The sequence below is a fragment of the Sciurus carolinensis genome, chromosome 4 (genome assembly GCF_902686445.1).
Source record: "Sciurus carolinensis chromosome 4, mSciCar1.2, whole genome shotgun sequence".
Classification (NCBI taxonomy): Eukaryota; Metazoa; Chordata; class Mammalia; order Rodentia; family Sciuridae; genus Sciurus; species Sciurus carolinensis.
In genome coordinates this window covers 54,200,935-54,221,224 of record NC_062216.1, presented here as the reverse complement: position 1 = coordinate 54,221,224, position 20,290 = coordinate 54,200,935, and the positions used below count along the sequence as shown (strand labels likewise).

The window sequence follows — 20,290 nt, the reverse complement described above, 5'->3', positions numbered from 1 at the left end:
TTTTTAAGTCACAAAGATAAGCTTAGTTTCAGACTAACTAGTAAAATAAAACTCTATAGTCAAAGACATTTCTTGAAAATACCAGACTGGTGGCTGTAAAGTTTAGGCCTGTGGTTCTGGATTTGCTGTCTGTTTGCCTTTTCCCATAAAGGATGTTTAAGCTGCTTTGTTGTATTGTCTTTCTCTTTGCTGGGGAATATATTGGTGAAGAAATACTCTTTCTACAAAAGGACTTTCGAAGTTTAACTCCAAGTTCATCCCTTCTTTTGTTGGGGGATGGAGGGCTTAGGGGCTGTGATTTTGTCTAGCTGTTTTAGCCAACAAAAACTAATGAATGTACTCTGCCAGTTGAGTTCCCACATCCCCGTGCTCACATATGTGTAGATTGTTACTTTTCTTCCAGAAAGAGAATCTTAATGCAGGGGTTTTTGTATTACCCTTGGAACAACTAGTTAAAACTGTTGGTTTGATATGTTAACTAGATGCCCAGGTATTTCAAAGATATCTACTAGTCCTTTGGGAATGGAAGGAAAGAGATAAATGAGATTGATCTTCTGATGTTTACTGCTGGAGACCTTGGGAGGAATGCAAAGTAGTTTGTTGACACAGTTTTGGTAATCTAGGCTAGAATCAGCAGGCCATAGCTGAAGGTTCAAATCTAGTCTGCCATTTATTTTTCACTATGACCCTCCAGTGAAGAGCAGGTTTTATAGTTTTAAATGGCTGAAAAAAATATTTTGTGTTGTGTGAAAATTATATGACATTCAAATTTCAAGCCAGGCAAGGTGGTGCACACCTGTAACACCAGCAGTCTAGGAGTCTGAGGCAAGAGGATCCTAAGTTCAATTTACTGAGACCCTATCTCAAAAAAAAAAAAAAAAAAAAAAAAAAAGTCTGGGAATGTAGTCCAGTGGTAGAGCCACCTCTAATTTAAATCCCCAAGACCACCAAAAAGTTAATTTAATTAAAATTTAAAAATTCATATTTCAAGACCCATAAAGTTTTATCAGAATAATCTGTGGCAGCTTTTGCATTGCAGTAGCAGGAATGGAGATCAAATGTGTGGCAAACATCTAACATATTTTTTTATCTGGTCCTTTACAGAAAAAGTTACTCAACTTATATCCATACTTAGGACAATTTTAGTAAAAATATAGTTTAAATAATCTGGGATGATGACTTCAAGAATAAAGGAAAAAAAGCTGGCAAGTCTATCCTTGAGTAACAAATGACCTGTGGGCACTAGCCATTAATGTAGGCCTTTGTGATTAGGAAAGATTTAAGGGAGAAGCTGATTTGGACTGGTCATTTGTCTTCTTTGCAAAATGGAAATGATGTAACTGGTCTGTCAATGTACTGTATTTTTAAATAACTAAATGATCCATATATGTGACCTAGATCTTGATAAAACAATTAGTCTTTTTGTTTTTTTAACCCCCAGTATTGGGAATTAAATCCAGAGTGTCACACATGTGAGGCAAGCACTAAGCTACATCCCCGACCCTTTTCATTTTGAGACAGGGTTTTGCTAAGTTGCCCAGGCTATCTTCAAACTTGGGATACTCCTGCCTCAACCTTCTCAGTAGCTAGGATTATAGGGGCCACTACTATACTTGGCTAGGGACTAGATTTTTTTGTTCTAAGGCTTTGAGTTATACATAGAAGCAAATACCATACCAAGCGTTTTTCATTAGGTGCATATTGAAGTGTCCCATTCAAATCCACAAGTATGTTTGTTTGCTAGGGATTTAGTTTAGCATTCTTTACCTGTCCTCAACAAGAGATTTCTTCATTAGAATTTCCTAGAAGTAATGGGATTAATAAAATCCTTAATGTTACCTACTCCAACGGTCCAACCCATGTGTCTCCTCTGACAATATCCTATACTAATGCTTTTATTTTTGGGGGTATGATTGGCTCTTTCACAGTTCAATTTTTCTATATTATATGATTCTTTTTTTAAAGCTGGGCACTGTGGTACACACCTGTAATCCCAGTTGCTCAGGAGGCTGAGACATTGGAGGTGGTAGGTGGTAGGTGAGGATTGCAGGTGGTAGCTTTCTAAGACCTTCATAATAAAAAGGACTGAGGATGTAGCCCAGGCATAGAGCACCCTGAGTTCGATTCCCAGTACTGGGGGGTGGAGGTGATAGTTCAGGCTTGAAAACCTTAGCTGTTGGATGTAATTCCATTTTTTTCATATAATGTTCTTAGCTTCAAGTTAGAGATTCCAACTAGTTAGTAAGTAGGATGAGAGCCTTGCTTTCTTTGTTGCTTTGTTTAGCTCAGTGTAAATGAGCTATGGTAGAAAGCATCTCTGCTTCTCTGTGGTGCTCCACCCAAAAGAATATCTTCTTGGGGGAAAAAATTTTTAGTTTTTCCTGCAGGGACTAAGAGAACCACAGAGGAGCAATAGTGTTTGAGTAAAAAGCCCCACGGCAGGGGAGCAAAGTCTCCCTGCTGAAAGTAAAGATTTTAGTAACATCCAGAGTCAAATCAGTGTTTCTTTTTTAAAATGACTAATAAAATCACGACATTCTTAAGAAATATGATAATAACTAAACTCATTTCAGTATTGCACGCCTCTGTTTTGGGATTACCTGAACATCAAATATAAAGTAATACAACTTACTTTAGTAATTTCTGATGGCAGAGGCATTTTCTACCAGGTTGTGTAGGGAGCAAGATGGGGTCTGCATTGCTGCTATTTAATGTCCCACCTAAAAATGAATGTGGCCTAAAGTCATTTAAAGTTAAAAAGTAGTCATAGTATCTTCTCAAGTGACCAGTAATACTGCCCAGAGGAAGTCTTGGGAGTATAATCTTTTTGTCACAGTCTTGGACACCCAGAATAGTGATGGGAGGAGATCACAGCTTATCCACCTAAGACAGCCATCTTAGTGGGGAGTTGATAAGCAACGATTGCTGCGTGCCTGATGACTATTAAAGGTCACCTAGACCTTTGCTTCTTGGTGGTCAGGAGCTCATCTTCACTTTTGCATGTCCACAAGCCTAGTGTTATGAGTTTACATAAACATAATTAGATTCCCCAGGGTTTAGATTGATGGCAAATTCACAAGGGAATAATGATTACACAGAGTATTTTATTTTACTTATTGTTTTTGTGACAGGTTCTCATTGTATTGTCCAAGGTGACCTCAAACTCTCCATCCTCCTGCCTCAGCCTCCAGAGTATCTGGGTTTATAGCTGTGCACCACTATGCCTGACTTGGAGTATTTTATGAATTCAAAAATGCAAAATGTACCTTGAAAGTTCTGTTGGACAGATTCAAAAACTCTTCCTAGCAGTCCAAGCACCCTCTTTCTTATGTCATTGGTGGAAATGTAGCAGATGTCTCATTTTAAGATTACCAGCTAGCAGATTACTAACTTTCTATTTCAATTGTAAGTTATTGGATGTATTGGAAGCAAATAATTTTTGCTTACAGCATCTTATTTGGTTATAACAATGATACAATGAAATAGGACACATGTGTGATTTCCATCTCACCTACTGGGAAATGAGGACCACAGCCTTTACTGCCAGTAGTGGATCTGGGTCTTGAATTCTGCTTTTATAGATCACACATCCAGAGCTCTTTGGAACGTGTTATATAGCTTTTCTCTCCAGAGAATTTGTGAGTCTCTCTCTTCACTATCTGAAGAGAAGGTTTAGAGGAAATAAAGGTTCTTAAAATGTTGCCAGAATAGAATGTGTGACAGGGAAAGCATCCTCTTTAAGTGACAGTTAAAAAAAAAAAAATCAGGAGATACATCTTCCACATGTGTTAATTTGGCACATACAATGTCTGATGTGTTTTAGGAATTTTGAACATAAAAATTTTAGAAGTTTGCAGCACAATTTATGTACAGATTATGTAAGAAACAAAAACACCACTGGGTAAGCAGTGAAGTTGCATTGAAAACATTTTGCTTCCTTAATGCTTAGCTTCAACTATCAGAAATAAAGAATAGACAAACTCATTAATGTCTTTTGCTTTTCCTTCTCCCCTGAGTCATACATGGATGAGGAGGGGCAGGTGTGTGGAGATGTGTGCAGCCTCCGGGACTCTGCACCTGTTTTGGGGTAGAAAGAGAATGGTTTGGTTTGGTTTTGTAGTGCTGGGGATCAAACCCAGGACCTCCAGCATGCTGGGCAAGTACTATTCCATGAGCTCCATTCCTAGTTCCAAAAGGAATTTTTTTGGGGGGTGTATTGAAGATTGAACTCAGGGACCCTTAACCACTGAGCCACATCCTCAGCCCTATTTTGTATTTTAATTAGACGGTCTAACTAAATTGTTTAGTGCCTCACTTTTGCTGAGGCTGGCTTTGAACTCAAAATTCTCCTGCATCAGCCTCCTGAGCTGCTGGAATTACAGTTGGGAGCCAACATGCCCGGCCCCAAAAGGAATTTTTAAGAGTTCTGTATTGCTACTGTGTAATAAATTACCCCAAAACTTAACTTAAAGCAGCAAACATTTATTTAATGTAGTTTTAATAAGTGAGGAATTTGTCAACTTAGCTGGGTGGTCTGGCTCCAGTTACCTGTGAGAATGCAGTCAAGATTTTTCCCAAAAATATAGTCATTTGAAAACTTGACTGGGGCTAGAGTACCTTCTAATCTAACTCACTCATTTGCCTGACTAGTTAGAGCTGACTATTGGTAGGAGGCTCAGTTGCTCATTATGTGAAACCTTCCACAGGGTTACTCCATTGTCCTCACATTATGGCAACTGGCTCCCCTAAGATTCAGTGTCCCAAGAGCAAGCAAATTAGAAGCTGCAGTGTCTTGTGACAGCTTCAGTAAACTGATCACATACTGTTCTCCTAAGTTTCCACAGTATCCTTTTGATGACATTTGTCAGTCTTAAGGGTGTGAATATCACCAGGTGAGACTCATTGGGGGCCATCTTGGAGTCTACAAGGCCTTTTTCTACTTTTTAAAACACTTGTACCAAAGGGCATAATTTCACAGACTGCATATCTTTTTCCATTGCTTGCTTCCTTTGGGGCCTCTTCACTGCCTCCCTGAACTCTTCCTATAGCCTTTTTTTTCCTGGAGTTGCAGGAACAGAAGTGGCAGGTGAGGTGATATAGTCCTCAACCAATGTCAACCTGATATAGAAATGTCTTATGCTCCCAGTGTACTGGCTGCTATTGCTTTGTCTGGAAGCTCCTCTTTTGCTGAACATTTGTCCTTCTTTTTCTTTATCTAGCATCAACTTCCCAGCTGTGTGGGTGGTTGCTACTTTGTGAGAGAGGCAGTTGGTATTTTGAATTCTCCAGTAATTATTTCTGAAGAGATTGCACATTATGGTTGTTTGGCAGCAACAGACTGAAGTTACACAATTTTATATCTCTGCAAAGAAGTCCCATCTGTTAACACATGCGCTTTCTCCCCTTGCTCTTCCTGCTGGAATACTTTGGGGATGAAGAAGTCCTGTGGGAAGAGCCCTCAGATTTTGATATGTGGAAGAGGATTTCTACTCTGCATGAAATGTAACCTCAAACAAATCCAGATGGTTCCAGAACTGCTGGGCATCTCATGAGTGAGAAGACATAATCATTGTGGGACTTGTAAGAATTAGGCTTCCTGGTAGGCAGATACTTTCTAATGGGCCCCACCCTCTGACTGTATAATCTTGGCCTTCAGAGGATAGAGTTTGGGTCCCTTTTTATTTTTTATTTTATTGGTGTTGGGGGTTGAACCCAGGACCTTGTGTGTGTTATTAAGCACATGCTCTACCAGTGAGCTACATCAACTCCTTGTTTTATTTTTAAATGAAATGGCATATGGTGCTATTTTTGGAAAATAGAAGTGTTTTCTTCATCTTTAGCACAAACTTTTTCATTTTATCAAGTGGATTACCAGATTATTCTTTACCTACAAGTAAAGTTTTAAGTCTTAGAGTGAGCTCCCTGGAATTAGGAACTTATTTCAGTAGAACAGCATGGCAGCTGATGCCCTGTCTCAGAAAAAGTAGCTAAACTTGCCCTCCCTTAGCTCCTGGGCAATTTTATTTTTTGAGAGGGTTGGAATGAAGGGGTTTAAACAGTTAGTTGTCTTGGTTCTATCAGAGAGTGTGTGTGGTGCGGGGTTCTACTTTGGGTGGTGAGATAGTCTTTAATTACAGCACACCTAAGAGGGTGTCCTGCCTTGACTCACGGACCTTGGGACTCCCCTCTCCCACTCCATGCTTCTGGGTAGCCTGAGGTCCCAGTGGTTAAAAGGCCTTTTCATATAGTTAATCAGATTATTCCTGGAAAATACATTGTATCTACTTCTCCCATTTTAAGACTGATGGCCTTGACTAAGTGAGAATATAGATACATAAAATACATTTAACTTCACTGGAATCAGAGGGACTGGGAACTCAGAGACATGAAACTGGGTGGGAGGACTCAAATTTTAGACTCTTGACTAAATGTTACTGGGTATCTTATCAACAGTTTTCTCAGATCAGACTGCTTGAGCAGAAGGGATGGTGCCTGCTAGAATCAAATTGTTTCCCTTCCTGCAGTCCTTGATTCAGCATGGGAGAGGAGGGGCAGGAGGGCAAGACCAAGGCTTCCTGGGGCCTTCAGAGGGCCTACAAAAGGAAAAGGTCATCAAATGAAGAACAACAAACATTAATCCTATACACAGCTATGGTATAGAGCTGAGCAGCTTCATCGCTTGGTACTTATATATGTCTTTTCTGTATAAAAAAGATAATTAGCTGAAAAGGGTATTCCCCTTTATATATCAGTTTATTTACTCCACAGTGGACCCTGATTCAGCATCAACTTTTGTATACTCAGTTTCCATTTGGGGAATACAAAAGGGGAGATAGGGAATAAGTCCCCTGTAGGGCTCAGAGTATAGAGGGAGCTAGATGAGTTCTGTTTCCCAGTCCTCTTGACTTTCCAAGAAGTTTTAACAGTGGAAAACAGGGAATGTGTGAGGGAGGACTTGGAAGAAGTCAGTTATCTTCCCACCCCCAAAATAAAACAAAACCCAAAGACTTTGGGTCTTGACAATTGTTATATTTCTAGGATGTTTCATATGCTTGGTTATATCTGTTGTAGAAAAAGGGTGATGTCATTTTTTTCCACCTCTTTCTGTAAATAGAACTTATCTAGCACACTGTGGACTTCCTCAAGAGAAACTGAAAATCCAAATGGATGTGATGGTGAGATATATCACCTCTCTCAAGTGTGTGTCCCTGCAAGTGATACACAGAAGAGACTCCTTAATGCATTTTCTGAAATGTTAAATCTGTGGTATAGAGGAATGCTATATTAGGAATCACAGGACACTGCCCTGATCTTTACTGTAGGGTCTGAGCCTCTATTTTGTTTTTGTTTTTACCAGTTTTATAGAGTTCACGTCATACATTTCACTTGTTTAAAAGGTGTACTATTAAATGTTTTTGGTATCTAAATAGAGTTGTGCAACTATTACCCCAAACTAATTTTTAGAATGTTTTATCACCCCCAAAAGAAACTCTGTACCTGTTACACCTGCTGGCAGTCACATACCATTCCTCTCCCATCCCCTTTCCCCCTCAGTTCTAGGTTGATCTGTTTTGTGTCTCAATAGATTTATTTATTCTGGACATTACATATAACTAGAATCATACATTATATGGTCTTTTGTGACTGGATCTGTTTCCTGACAGTACCGTTTTCAACTATATTGTAGCAAGTACCAGCACCTCATTCCTCCTTATTATTGCTGAATAATACTCAATTGTATTGATATACCATATTTTATTTGCCATCAGTTGATTGAAATGTGGATTATTAACATTTGGGTTCTTTTAGGAAGAAGGTCGCTGTGAACATTCTTATTTATTGATGTATATTTTCATTTCTCTTAGGTTTATACTTACAAGTGGAATTCCTGGGTCATATTGTCATTCTGTGTCTGATTTTTTGAGGAATTGCCAAGCAGTTTTATAAAATAGCTGTATGATTTTATATTCTGACCAGCATTATAGCACTTATTATTATCTATTTAATGATATTCATCCTACTAAATATGAAGTGGTATCTGATTGTGAGTTTGATTTACATTTCCCTAATGACTAATGATGTTGAACATATTTATTCGTTTTTGTGATATTCGGAATTGAACCCAGGCCCTTGTGCATGTTAATAAGCAAGAGCTCTATCACTGAGATACATTCTCAGCCCTGGATTTTTTTTTTTTTTTATTTTGGCCCCAAAGAGTGGACATAGTGACAGTGTTTTATTCAACCAGCACCCTGATCTTACCCAACATGTTCCCATGGAGCAGTCTTTCTATGTGTTTCCCCACAACCCCTGACCCCAGGGTAGATACTTACCTCAGGCTCCTTCTGACTGGTCAGAACACCCTGGCACAGCCCTTCTCAGGCACATGACCAGGGAACGCACATGACCAAGGAAGGGCCAGAGAGTCCCTTGGTGGAGATCTGAAGTACAAATGGAGAGAGATACTCTCCTCTGCAGTGATGTGCATGAGGACACGAGTGGAGACCTTTCCTGCCTGATGGACAGAGCTGGCCTGTAATGTTGTAGACACAGAGGTGCAGCTTTCCCTTTAGTTAGCCCTGGATATTCTAAGGTATTCTCTAGAGAAATGCCTATTCAGATTCCCTACTTTTTAATTGGGTCATTTATCTTTTTAATATTATAAGGATACTTTGTTTTCTAGATACAAATCCCTTTTCAGATATGTGATCGTAAATATTTCTCCTGATGTTTGGATTATCTTTTTACTTTTTTGGTGGTATCATTTGAAGTGCAAAAGTTTTAATTTTGATGAAGCTTAATTTTTTTGTTTTTTGTTTCTTGTGGCTTAGGTGTCAAATTTAAGATTTTTGCCTAATTCACAGTCACAAAGATTTACTCCTACACTTTTCTTTTTCTTCTTTTTTTTCTGACAGTTTTATAGTTTAAGCTCATACAGTTAGGTCTGTGATCCATTTTGAGTTCATTTTTGTATTTAGGTGAGAAAGTAGTTCAGCTTCATTCTTCTGCATATAGAAATCCAGTTGTCCCAGCACCATTTGTTGCAACTTGTTCTCATTGAATTAACTTTGCTCCCTTGTCAAAAATCAGTTGACCATAGTTTTAAGAGTTGATTTCTGAACTTTCAATTCTCTTTGACTTATGTATGACTTTCAATTCTCTTTGACTTAAACGTATGTCTCTCATGCTGGTACCATATTGTCTCAACTAGCTTTATAGTAAATTTTGAAATCAGGAAGTGTACATCTTCAAACTTTTTCTTTTTGTTTTTTTCCCCAAGATTGCTTTAGCTATTGGCATTTTGTTATAAATTTGAGGATCAGTTTGTTAATTTTTGCAAATTAACCAGCTGGAATTTTTTGGGGGTGGGTAAGAGAGGTAGTGGAGATTGAACACAGAGCCCTCAAGCACTGAGCCGCATCCCCAGCCCTATTTTGTATTTTATTTAGAGACAGGGTCTCACTGAGTTGCTTATTAGCACCTTGCTTTTGCTGAGGCTGACTTTGAACTCTCCATCCTCCTGCCTCAGCCTCCTGAGCAGCTGGGATTACAGGCGTGTGCCACTGTGCCCAGTGCCAGCTAGAATTTTGATAGGGGATTTTTTAAAATCTGTAGATAAATTTGTGAAGTACTGCCATTTTAACACTTAGATTTTAACGATCCACAAACATGGGATGTCTTTCCATTCATTTATGTTTTCTTTAATTTCTTCAATGTCTCATAGTGTTTAGAGTACTATTTTTATTAAATCTATTCCTAAGTATTGTTTTTAATACTATTATAAATAGAATTTCTTTTAAAATTTTTCATTGTAGGTGTATAGATGCACAAGTAATTTTCACATATTGAACTGCAGCCTTGTTGGATTCATTAATTATTTAGTGTTTTGGTAGATTTTTTTAGGAGTGCCTCTACAAGATTATGTCATCAGAAAATAGAGATAGATTAATTTTCTTTCTGATTATAAGACATTTTATTATTCCTTTTTCTTGCCTAATTGCCCTGGCTAGAACTTTTTAAAGTAGAAATGGCAAGGGTGAATATTCTTATCCTGTTCTTGATCTTGAGTGAAAGCATTCTTTTACTATTGTCATAATAGCTGTGGGGTGTTTATAGATGTCCTTTATCAAGTTGAGGAAGTTCTCTTCTATTCCTAGTTTGTTGAGTGTTTTTATCACGAAAAGGTGTGGATTTTGTCAGTTGCTTTTTATGTGTATTTGAGAGGATCATGTGAATTTTATCCCCTGTTCTTTTGATAGGGTAGGGTCTGTTACATTAATTGATTTTCAGATGTTAAGCCAACCTGCATTCCTGCAGTAATATCATCTTTTTGTATGCTACTGTATTTGGGTTGCTAGTGTTTTGTGGAGGAATTTTGTATCTGTATTCAGCAAGAGGTAATTAATTGGTCTATAGTTTTTTTTTTGCTGCTTTTTTCTTTGTAATGTCCCTTTTTGTTTTGGCATCAGGGTAATACTGGATTGACAGGATGAGTTGGAAAATGTTTCCTCCTCCTTTTTTTTTTTGGTGCTGGAGATCGAACCCAGGGCCTTGTGCTTACAAGGCAAGCACCCTACCCACTGAGCTTTCTCCCCAGCCCCTCTTCCTCCATTATTATTTGAAAAGAACTTATGAACATTTGACATTAATTATTTAAATATTTGGTAGAATTCACCAAATCTACCAAATGAATTTATCATCTTTCATCAGTGTAATAATCTCTTATTTCAGATTTATTCAGATTTTGTGTTTCATATTGACTCGGGTTCAAGTTTGTGTTTTTCTAGGAATTTATCTAAGTTGTCTAATTTGTTAGCATAGTTATATATTAGTGTCACTTTCTTATTTTTAAGTGGAATCAGTAAAGCCCTACTATGGATTTTGCATAGGGTTGATTTGAGGATCAAATTAGATAATGTTTATGGAAATACTTTGAAGACTGGGTAAATGTGAATTAGTTTGTTCTAAATTCTTAGTTCTAGGAAAACAGCTTGATTGCACCAGAACAAATTTGAGTTATTTAAAAAATTTCTTTGCATTTTCACACTCAGTCTCAAAAGTAGACCAGTGTTACCACTCTATACAATTTATGAAATTCAACATTTGTGCTGTGCTCCTCCTCTATGAGTGGTATTTCAAAAAAGATACTGTCTCCCTTGTTGCCAAACGAATATGAACTAAGGTTGCATTGAATGGAGAATTAAAATGAGTTTTGGACCTTTTTCTGTTTATTGAAGGGTAGCAGAACATAGATCCAATATTATCAGGGTCAAAAGGCACTCGTGCTCTTATCCCAGGCTCTGACCCATTCAGTTTCTAACTGGCACTGAGTATTGCTGTTTCCTTTCTTCTCTGAGGAAATGCTGAGCTTGCTCCAGTCATTGGTTTCCTACCTTTCCAGTAGCCCCCATCCCTTAGATAATGCTGTATTCATTCATCCCACACATCTTGCTTCTAAATCAGTGATAAAGTTTCTTTTGAAATGCAGTCTAGTAGGCTTTCAAATATAAAGCTTCTAAGTATATGTATTACTTTTCTGAATAAAAAGGCCAATGCAAAAAGGAAGTAACTTATTTAGAAAGGGAAGTCAGTGATGCAGGAAGTGACCACTTTAAAATCAGAAGTTCAGCAGTGGTAGTGTTTTCTGTGTAAAAACATGTTTGCACCATGAGGTGGCAATCACATGAGAAGATGGTAGTTATCACTTCACGATTCAGCTCTTGCCTGTTATCCAAAGGGGCTGTAAGTGTAGTTTTTGTCTCCTTAACAGGTTTATAAGCCAGTGGACTTACTCTGTGGTTCATTTGTGCCAGAGCCTAGCACAGTTTGCAGGACCTGTAGTAGTGGGTCCATAGTTGTCTTAGAAAATATTCTGTGATTTGATTTAGGACTGCAAGTCCTTATAAAGCTATGAGTTTAAGCTAATTACAGAGTGCTGACATTGAACATCTGGCTTGAACCTTTATGTACGATTTCTTAGTACTGTGACTTACCAGTCAATTGGTTTTATATATTTGTAAAATTCAGTATCAGTGCTAGTCTCTTCTACCCACATGGGGTAAAAGGAGATTAGGTTTTAAGTGAGAAGGATTGTGGCATCTTCTGCATATCTTTTATGTGGTCTTCAGTAGCAGAGATCCACACTTTGGGCCAGAGTTCAGAAATCTAGGCCAGTAGCTTGGTTCCTAGGGTCCTGTTTTATAGTTGTCAGCAGTCGTGTTTTATAGTTGTCACATTATAGTGTCAGGAATTGTGTGAAGGTGTGAGTTCAACTCCCCAAGTGAGATCAGAACATAGTCGTGAGGTAGGAATAGTTCCATCTGTTGGAGATATCTGGCCTGCCTGAGATGCCTACTCAGATATTTTGACAGAGAGATCACATTCTCATAATTTTTATTATAGTTGAGTCATTTCTTGATAGCCACAGGGGATTGATTCCACCTTCTAATCACATGTTTGCATTTGATCTTTCTGGTGGCCAACCCCCATCCTGCAGCCACTTGGATGTGAGATATTGTTTGTGAATTTTAAGGTCAGAAAGAGAGCCAGTGTGTATGTCTTTGAGATTCAGGAGGCTTGTCCAAGTTTTGGCAGCTTTCTCATTTGTCATAACAGATGTTTAGAAACCCATAAAAAGGGTCATCTGTAGCTAAAGGAGAGGAAATGATGGAATGAACAAATCTAAGAGGAGCTGACAGGCAGTATTTCAGCATAAAGCTAAAATCTGGGAGGGAAAAATCAAACCATATTTGAGAACATGTCACATCTGAAGTGTTCATACACAAGGACATTGTTTTCCAAGTGCTTGCTCTTTTATGTGTTCTTAAATGTGATTATATATCTTAAAGCACCTAACAAAGTAAGTTCTCAGTGTTTGTTAATTGAAAACTTCTGAGTTTCAAAAATATTTTGAAATAATGAAATTTCCCCTTTTTAAGACTTCAAGGCTCTTCATAAACTTGTATTTTAAACCCCGTATATTTTCAGCATAATCTAGAATGTTATGTTTCCCTAAATTCTTAACATCTTGCTATTCTATGCCTTTTCTTTTAAAAATACTAGGGAGAAAAGAACTCTTATTACATGAAAATAGTCTTTATCCTGAATAAGCATCAGAGGCATCTACTGTTGAAGAGCACGTGGGCAGTTCATGCAGCCTTAGGTTTGGAGAAGGCTGATTATTGAAAGGAAGAATTTCATTAACAGCAACAGAATTGAAAGTGTTGGTTTATTTTTGGATTTCCTCCGTTTGCTCTGACTCTATCTCCAGACCTAATCTCTAACTGACTGTGTTCACCAAGCCTCCAGGCAGTGCTGAGCTTGTCAGAATCAAACTCATCAAATGCATTCTGGGAAGGTGCTGGAAAGCTCCCTGGAAGAAGGCTTTTAGGAACTACATGATTTTTGTGAAAAGGGGAAGGCATGTACAGAGGTAGGTTAGTTACATAACTGCTTTCAGATGAAAAGTAAGGACTGACAGCTATAGCTAGAACTGAGAATTGTAGAAGATGGGAGAACTGGAGCCTCCTGAGAATTTGTATGTTTTATTCTTTATTAAAAGTTACTTATTGGAGCTGGGGTTGTGGCTCAGTGGTGGAGGGCTTGCCTAGCATGTGTGAGGCTCTGGTTTTGATCTTCAGCACCACAAAAAATAAATAAACAAAATAAAGGCATTGTAGGTGGCTAGAACTAAAAATTTTTTTAAAAAAGTTACTTGTCGTGTGATTCAAGAAGTTTAGGTTGTGTTCTAGGGCAGAGCTAGGTGTATGGGTCAACTGGTTCCAGGACGCTCACTGATTGACACTGTAACATCAAATAAAATCTTACCCAAACATTCCTTTTTAAGTTGTGTGGTTAATTTATGTTCTCACAGCTCCCCAAACTGGTTTAATTAAATGAGCAATCCTCTCCTACCCACTCCCTCCATACTTTTAGTACTTTCTTTTTTGGTGACAAGACACTGGACTGAGGTGGGGTCTCTTACATGTAGAACTGGGCCTCTGCCCTGAGCTGGTCAAGAAATGACAGGGCCGGGTGTCTTTTTGGCAGAGTTCCCCGGCTGTCTCCTCAGGCTGGGGACTGAAGCCAGATGAGGGGTGTCTGTTTTCCTTCCTCATTCCTCCATGGCAAGGCAGCATGTTTTATGGTGTAGCAAATACAGCTTCCGTGACACCCACCCAAACATTGCATAAATCTCAATTCCCAGCCATTTGACTGCTGGATATGAGAACACAGATAACAGTAAGAGCAGTGTGTGGTGCTGAGGCTGTTTGACACAAAGCCCTTTGGTCTGTTTCCATATCTGGTACTATCCTCTTGGCTGTAGATTGAGGAAGGCAGGTGGGAGTTTAGAAATGGCAGGAAGGGCCTTCCTTAACCAGTAGAGCCACAGGTGTCCAAGGACAGGTACTGGGGCAGGGCTGGGTTCCAACTTTTGCCTTACACTGAGGTGTCTGCTCTTTTTTGTTCTTCCTTCCTTCCCAGTTCTCAGGCTGCCTTCTCTGTCCCTGTGTCCTCCCTTTCTAGAGTTTCAGGTTCTCAGTTTAGTAAAAGCAGGAGATGGGTAAGAGGAAGGAGGATCTCAAAGGAGAGACTGGAGGCCCAGAAGACTTTGCCCTTTTTCTCATGGAGATTAGGGCAGAAATAAAAGGCTAGGAGAGAGTTGAGTAGAAGGTGATTCTCATAGACTTCCTTCTTTGGGAAGTATGGAATTGATGGTCAAAGCATTTGGATAACAAGAGAAAAAGAACCCCAAGAAGTGAATGAATAATAGAATCTAGAAGGAAGGAAAAAAGAGAGATCTGAGATCTGAGTGTTGGTAACACTACTTTCCTTACTTCAAGGTTGCCCTTTACTCTTCACAGAGGTCTTGATTATTAAGGCTCAGAGATCCTGTGAGGGAGAATGTGGTCAATGTTTAGGGATCATGATAGGGAGAGGTTAAAGGGAGAGAGAAACTTAAAAAGCTCACTATTTTTTCCCCCCTGCGGTGATCAAGATTTTGCTGTACTACACCCACCCCACCCTTTTTTTGTTGTTGTTGCTTAAGACTTGGGGTTTGTTTTTGTTGTTGTTTTTAATCGTAGTACTAGGGATTCAACGCAGGGGCACTTTACCACTGAGCTACATCAGCAGAGTTTTTTAATTTTGTTGTTTTTTTGTATCTTGGTTGGTTGGCACCAGGAATTAAACCCGGGGAGGCTTAACCCCTGAACCACATCCCCAGTCATTTTTATTTTTTATTTTGAGTCAGGGTCTCCCTAAGTTGTTTAGGGCCTTGCTAAATTGTAGTAATCATATCTACATCTTTGTCTTTAATTGTATCAGATGATTCACAGCCCAGATCTCCTCTTTGAGCTTGCTACCTCCTCAACAACTCTACTGCAAAGTCCTGAAATAACTCTCAACAAATCCAGGAACAAACTCATGGCCCTACTGCAATAGCCCCAGCCTCTTTTGCTAGTGTTTCCTGAATCTCATTGACTGGTGCTATCCTCATCTAGTTTCAAAAGCTAAAAACTTACAAATCATCTTTGATAAAATTCCTTTACCTCAATTCCACATATAACTTACCAATCTTAACACCTTCTTTTTTACTCTCTCAAATATATTTTTTGTTTTATTAGTACCACCCTCATTGAAGACTCCAAAATAACAGTTTTACTTCATTTTGACCCTTTTCCAATCCTTTCCCACACTACAACTGGAGTGTACTGTTTAAAACATAAATCTGACTGTATCCCCTGCTGCTTAAAACCCTTTGTGGCTTTTTGTTGTTCTTAAGATAAAGCCAGATTCTTGACAAGGCCTGTAGGACTCTGCAAGCATGATGCCTTTCTATTTTTTCCAGCCTCTTTTCTCCCCCATTTCATTCACTATTTTTCCCCCTTGGTTCTGGGATTTTACCACCGAGCTATACACCCATCCCTTTTTAAAATTCTTATTTTGAGACAGGATGCTTATTTGCTAAAGTTGACTTTGAACTTGTGTTCTTCTGCCTTAACTTCCCATATCACTGGGATTATAGGTATGTGCCACCACGCCCTGCTAATTCAGTTGTCATTTAATCAATGTCTTCCCCATAAGAAGGGAGACCTCATCTGTTTTGCCTGCTATTGAATTGCCATTGCCTAGCATAGATCCCAATTTTCTCTCTCTCTCTCTCTCTCTCTCTCTCTCTCTCTCTCTCTCTCTCACACACACACACACACACACACACACATACACACACACACACACACAATTTGTTAAATTACCCAGTGAATCCATGAATGAAAGGGGTGGGTGAACCATTCAGAAAACATGTTTATAGATTATAATATAGAGTTTCACCTTTTAATTATTATAAATCTTTTAAATATTTAGAATCTTGAGACTGTATAAAGGGACTCTCAGGATCTTTTTAGCTCAAACTTTTCTTTTTTTTCAGTGAGGAAACTGAGCCCAGATTGCTAAAGTGACTTGAAAAAGTCCCCAGGTTGGTTAACAACAAAACCAGTACTACTGCTCAGATCCTCTGACCCCTAATCCAAACATTCTCTGTGATTGAGTCATGACTCTTCATTCATTTCCAGAAGGGATTCAGAAGCATAAACTTAGAAAAAAAAACCTTAGGGGCACTGAATTGGCCTTGCGTAAAAACCATTCTTTACCATTTCTGAGGGATAGGGTGCTGGCTTCTCTTTGCAGCCATTATATTTTTGGTTAGTTCTGTTAGTTTTCTCTTTGTTATATTAACTGTTGTCCACATAATCCTTATTTTGTCTTTGATGTGACAGTAATTCTAATCCCTTTTACTTCAAGCAACCCTTAAAATATTCACAGACTCTGTTAATGTTCCTCGTTTTCTGGGCTAAACCTATTAGTTGTTTACAGACACAGCCATCTTGATTTAACATTTATCTATGGACCTTCATATTTGTTCATGATTTTTTTAAGATGAAGAATTCAAAACTAAACTCAGTTGAACTGAATTCACAATACCAGATATCATGTGATCAGGAAGACTATAGGAAACTACAGTGGTCTCCACTTTCCACAGTTTCACCTACTGTGGTCAACCATGGAACAAAAATATTAAATGGAAAATTCCAGAAATAAGCAACTCATAAGTTTTAAATTGTATGCCATTCTGCATAGTGTGATGAAGTTTTGAGTCATCCCACTTCGGCTGCTCTGACAGATCATCCCTTTATTATCACTTAGTTCCAGTCTGGGTTCTCAGACTTGTAGTGCTTGTGTTCAGGTTTACCCTTGTTATTCGGCCCCAAAGCATAAGAGTAGAAATGCTGGTAATTGGCTATGCCACAGGGAAGCCTAAAGTGCTTCCTTTAAGTGAAATGGTGAAAGTTCTCTGCTTAATAAGGAAAGAAAGAAAATTGTATGCTGAGGTTGCTAAGATCTGTGGTAAAGCTGGGTGCTGTGGCACCCGCCTATAATCCCAGTGACTCGGGAGGCTGAAGCAGGAAGATCGAGAGTTCAGAGCCATCCTCAGCAATGGCAAGGCACCTGACAACTCAGTGAGACCCTGTCTCTAAATAAAATACAAAATAGGACAGGGGATATGGCTCAGTGATTGAGTGCCCCTGAGTTAAATCCCTGGTACCACCCCCCAAAAATAAATTTTGTGTAAAAATGAATCTTCTGTGAACTTGTGAAGAAAGAAAAATACATTCGTGCCAGATTTGCTGTTACACCTTAAGCTGCAAAAACTATAGCTACAGTATGTGATAAGTGCTTAGATCAGATAGAAAAGGCATTAAATTGTAGGGTTTGGTACTGTCTGTGGTTTCAGGCATCCACTGGGAGTCTTAGAACATATCCCCGCGGGATGCTTTAACATGCATATATGGTTTGGTGGTGAGGCCTTGGAGTTTGGACAGAATTTGGTTTGCATACTGATTAAGGGCTATTGTCTAGATTCAATAAAATAATCCAGGTGAACTCTTAGTCCATTGACTGGTTCATACAAACCTTCAGTACATTTTACTAAATATTGTCAACCTAAATAACAAACAAAGATTCTCTAAAAAATAATGATATTTATTTGGGAATAGCAGAGCATTGCAATCGGAATACACAGGCCATAGTCATTGAGACAAAGGATTTTTTTTTTTTTTTTTTGCGGTGCTGGGGATTAAACCCAGGGCCTTGTGCTTAGGAGGCAAGCACTCTACCAACTGAGCTATCTCCCCAGCCCCAGACAAAGGAAATTTTTAAAAGTAAAAATGAGGAAGATTATATCAGATATTTTCAAACAATCCTTGGCTTCAGTGATCAATAATGGGAGTTTTGTAAAACTGAATAGTCTCTTAACTGAACCTGGTGCACATATGTGACACACATGGATATTTGCAGTCCTGGGTTTTACTTTTGTTTTTGTTTTTGTTTTTTGGTACTGGGGATTGAATCCAGGGACACTTTACTACTGAGTCACATTCCCAGCCCCTTTTGATTTTTATTTTGAGACAGGGTCTCACTAAATTGCTTAGGGCCTTGCTGAGGCTAACCTTAAACTTGTGATCCTCCTGTCTCGGCCTCCTGAGTCTCTGGGATTACAGGTGTGCCCCACGCCCACTCACCCACCCTCCTTCATCCATCCCACTTGCAGTCTTAGGTTTTTGATTGTATGTTTTATTATTGTTTGTCTTCCTTTTCCTCTTAACCCAGGTAAACAATTAGTAGTACATTCACAACAGTTTGTGTATATGGAGAGAAATAATAGAATCAGCACCTGAGTGAAATGGTACACTTTAAAATGTTGTTGAAAGTTGGAATGTAGCTCAGTGGTAGAGCATTTGCCTAGCATGTGTGAGGCCCTGGGATCAATCCCCAGCCCTGCAGTCAATCAATCAATATATAAAATAAATAAACTATAAAATAAAATCTCATTAAAATTTCATGTTTGTGGTGCATGCCTGTAATTCCACAAATTTGGGAGGCTGAGGCAGGAGGATCTCAAGTTCAATTCCAGCCTCAGCAACTTACCAAGAACTAAGCCACTTAGTGATACCCTGCTTCAAAATAAAAAACAAAAAAGAGACTGAGGATATAGCTTAGTAATAAAGTACCCTGGGTTCAATCCCTAGCACCAAAACAAAAACAGAAAAACTTCATGTGTAATACAATTTAGTTTAAATTCTTTATTATGAAAACTGCAAGACTATACAACAGAAAAGAGTTGAAACCTGTTATATACCCATCCCTAGATAACAGTTATCAACATTTTGCCATATTAACTTCATCCTTAAAAAATTCCTTTTGAAATATGTGAAAGCAAATCCCAGATATCAAGCATTAAGGGTTTATTAAAATTGCAGTATTAATAATAAACATATTTCAAGACAAAACTTAAATTGGACATTTTCAAAATATTCAAAACTTTTCTGTGGAATACTTTTTTTTTTTTTTTTTTTTTTACCATTACCCTATTGTGATCCTAAAGGAATTGCGAAAAAGATGTGTGAATGCTTTTAAAAATGTTGTCAGTGATGCTCAGCTCTTTGATCCTGGATTAGGATTAGGAGGTAGAAATTGTAGGTCATCTCTTGAGTTTTCTTTTGAAATCATGAGCTATGATAAAAACCATTCACTTAATTTTCTCTGATATTCTATTATTTCCGATATTTGAGTCAGAAAAACACTTAGTTTGTGCTTTACAGATATTCCGTCATTTACACTTTCTAATATTTGCTGCATTTTTTCTAGTAAAACCCAAGTTAAGAAAAATCTTATTTTTCACAAGTGACCTAGAGAATTCCTGACCTAGCCTAGAGAGAGAAGTTCTAAGGAAGTAATAATATTGCTTTAAAGTTTGTGCCTTAGTTATGGAAGGGCTATTTGTTTTTAAAGCCATTTCTGAATGTACTTTTCCAAATTCACTTTTTTATTTGACTCTTTTGGTTTTAACATCCCCCAGGGTGTTTCTGTGCTGGTGTTTTGTTTACTTGTTTTTGAAAGAGTATATTCAATTCTATTCTGTAGAATAGGTAGGACTTGTATTTTTAATACCCTAAGTTTCCAGTTCTGCTTACTGTGTAAATTACAACCCTGGAACTGTCAGGCTGAACCTGTGAACTATATCAGTGCTGACCTGCCTCCCTTTAACCAGGCTATTGGTGTCTGAAGATTCCTCTAAACCAGTTTTAACCTACAAAATGTTATCAACACATAATAGGCATTGCAGTAGACCCTTCCTCTACTTAGCCTTCTTCTAAATGGCTATCCTCTTGGTATAATTTGTATTCATATCACTTGGATAATGCACATGGGTGATTTGGGATAAGAAAAT

At 38.3% G+C, this 20,290-nt stretch overlaps 1 protein-coding gene across 12 annotated transcripts in view; it reads left to right on the top strand.

Moving 5' to 3' along the window:
* Window positions 1–20,290, top strand: part of Tacc1 (transforming acidic coiled-coil containing protein 1) — a 111,092-nt gene that overhangs the window by 60,509 nt on the left and 30,293 nt on the right. The gene's annotated exons all lie outside the window — the stretch shown is intronic.